General features: G+C 42.8%; 1 long non-coding RNA gene across 1 annotated transcript; it reads left to right on the forward strand.

Moving 5' to 3' along the window:
• The first annotated feature begins 238 nt into the window (after window positions 1–238).
• LOC123256130 lies at window positions 239–1910 on the forward strand. The gene is made up of 3 exons (XR_006506822.1): window positions 239–322; window positions 1589–1640; window positions 1817–1910. It is a non-coding gene; the product is annotated as an uncharacterized LOC123256130 (long non-coding RNA).
• The last annotated feature ends 1027 nt before the right edge of the window (window positions 1911–2937 follow it).

The raw sequence follows: 2937 nt of genomic DNA on the forward strand, positions 1-2937 counted from the left end.
GCAGATCGGTATCATCTGTGTAATTCCGTGCGTCATTTTGGGCATTTGCAAACGCTGTGGTGAGGAGGGGTCTGAGCTCCGCCAGGCTGTCCCAGGGAGCCAGGAGCCTGGGGCCAGGACCCAGAAAAGGACGGGAGGCTGGGCTTGCCTCGGTCCCACGGTTTCCGCGCGGCACCCCGTAGGGCTGCGGGCCGGGACTTTGTCCTTCCTGCCGGGAGGAGGAGCCACGGAACTCGTGGCCTGAGGCTGGGCAGCGATGGCGGCGGTGCTCATCCGGGAGGCCACGGAGGGAGACTGTGGGGATATCATGAAGATGATTCGGGTGAAAGCTTCGGGGAGCAGAGCTGGGACCTTGGGGAGGGAAGGGAGGTGGTGGGGGTGGCAAGGAGGAAACGCATATTTCTGGGGACCTGGAGGGGAAGGAGAGGAGTGGGAGCAACCTAGACATGCCAAACACTTCCTGTGGCCCCCTCAAGTCAAGACAATGAAGCAATCACTTAAAAAAAATAAAAACATTAGCCTGGGCCATTCATTTTCAATGTTTCAAAGGCCCTAATATATGTTTATTTTAATTTATTTAAAAATAAAACCAATTAATATTAAGTATTAGCTAATAATAAATAATAGCTAACATTTATAGAGAACTTATTAAGTGCCAGGTCCTTTACAAATATCTCATGTTTCAACCCCCCAAATGTATTTTTCATTTTAATTTACTTTTCAATAAAATCAATTGATACAAAGTAGTAATAATAGCTAACATTTATATGACTTATGGTGTGCCAGGTGTTTTACAAATATTATCTTATGCTTCAAGTTCCTAATATATTTTTTATTTTAATTGATTTTTCAATAAAACTGATTAATGATAAGTATTAATAATAACTAACATTTGTATGGCTCTTACTATGTGACAAATAACTCTCATTCTGTCCTCACAGCAAACCTGGTAGTAGGTGTTATTATTATGCCCATTTTATGGGTGAGGAAACTGAGGCAAATTCACAGAGGTGAAGTGACTTGCCCAAGGGTCAAAACAAATACTATGCCACTGAGATTGATTTAAATTTGGGTGTTCCTCACTTCAGGCCTGGCACCAGGGCTGTTTTCATTCACTCCTTTCCCCTCCCACCTCACACACTTCAAAGAAAAACAAAATCTTTGTAACAAACTTGCAAAATCTAGCAAAACAAATCCCTACTTTGCGTTTAAAAAAAAAAAGCGGGGCAGCTGGGTAGCTCAGTGGAGTGAGAGTCAGGCCTAGAGACAGGAGGTCCTAGGCTCAAACCCAGGCCTCAGCCACTTCCCAGCTGTGTGACCCTGGGCAAGTCACTTGACCCCCATTGCCCACCCTTACCACTCTTCCACCTATGAGACAATACACCGAAGTTAAGGGTTTAAAAAAAAAAAAAGTATCATTCTTCCACAGGCACATGCTATGGGCAATACATAAATGCTGATGCTACAAAGACATGGAGAAGCAATAGTTCCTGACCTGAGACTTACTTTGTACTTTAGCCATTGACTATTTCAGATCTCCTTATTTTGTTGTTTTCTATATTGTCCCCTTCCTTCTATGTATTCACAGGAATTAGCAGAATTTGAGAAATTCTTAGATCAAGTCAAGATCAGCGAAGGAGGTGAGGCTTGAGACCTTGATGGGTGGAGGGAGGTGAGAGACCCCAGACAAGGAACCTTTGCCCCTCCTTTCCTTTTCCCTAGTCACCCCATTGGATAGATCTTTTTTGTTTTGTTTTGTTTTGTTTTGTTTTTTTTTTTTTTTGCCTCTATATAATTATACCTCTTATCTCTGCAGCCCTGAAAACTGATGGCTTTGGTGAAAATCCTTTTTATCACTGTCTAGTGGCTGAGATTCCTCCAGAGTTCAGGGAATCCCAGGGTAAGAGCTTGTATGGTAACAGATCCTCTGAGAGGCACCTTGGAGAAGTGGAGTCCCAAAGTCCTGCTGCTGTCCAAGTCACTTAAGTCCTTTTTTTTTTTTTTTAAACTCTTACCTTCCATCTTAGAATCAATACTGTGTATTGGTTCCAAGGCAGAAGAGCCATTAAAGGTTGCCCTAAGAAGAGAGGAGGGTAGGAGACAGGGACCCTGACCCTCCAGGCTCTCTGCAGACAGAGTAATGGACAATCCATAGGGTCCCATCTCTGTCAGTCTGTCTCTCTTCTCTTCTCTTCTCTTCTGTTCTCTTCTGTTCTCTTCTGTTCTCTTCTCTTCTCTTCTGTTCTCTTCTCTTCTCTCTCTCTTTGTCTCTCTCTCTCTCTCTCTCTCTCTCTCTCTCTCTCTCTCTCTCTCTCTCCACTTCTCTCTCTCTGTTTCTTTCTCTTTTATCTGTCTCTCTCCTCCCTATGTCTCTGTCCATCCTCATTTTCTCTTGATGTCTCTCATTTTTCTTTCTGCATCTCTCTTCTGCCTCTGTTTTTCTCCTCTCTCTGTCTCTTTCCCTCTTCTCTCTGCCTCTCTTTCTCTGTCTCTCTCTTTTAAACCCTTACTTTCCATCTTAGAATCAATACTGTATATTGCTTCTAAGGCTAGGCAATGGGGGTTAAGTGACTTGGTCACAGAGCTAGAAAGTGACTGAGGTCAGATTTGAATCCAAGATCTCTCATCTCTAGGCTTGGCTCTCAGTCCCTTGGGTTACCTAGCTGTCCCCCACTTTAGTTCTTAATACAGTTCTCTAAGACGATAAGTTTCAAAATAGTAGCCAGTTTGTATTAGGAAAAGGAGTTTCCTCATCTGGGAGCTGCCTACAGAAGTTCTCCTCTCCTCTCTCCCCAGAAAAAGATAATAGCTATTATTTAAGTAATGGTTATGGCTTACAAAGCATTTTAGGAAAGAGATTCCATTTGATTCTCATAATATAAAATAGGCAGGACAAGCATTATTATCTCCATATATACTCCATATATATATATATAT

The sequence above is a fragment of the Gracilinanus agilis genome, unplaced genomic scaffold (genome assembly GCF_016433145.1).
Source record: "Gracilinanus agilis isolate LMUSP501 unplaced genomic scaffold, AgileGrace unplaced_scaffold56191, whole genome shotgun sequence".
Lineage (NCBI taxonomy): Eukaryota > Metazoa > Chordata > Mammalia > Didelphimorphia > Didelphidae > Gracilinanus > Gracilinanus agilis.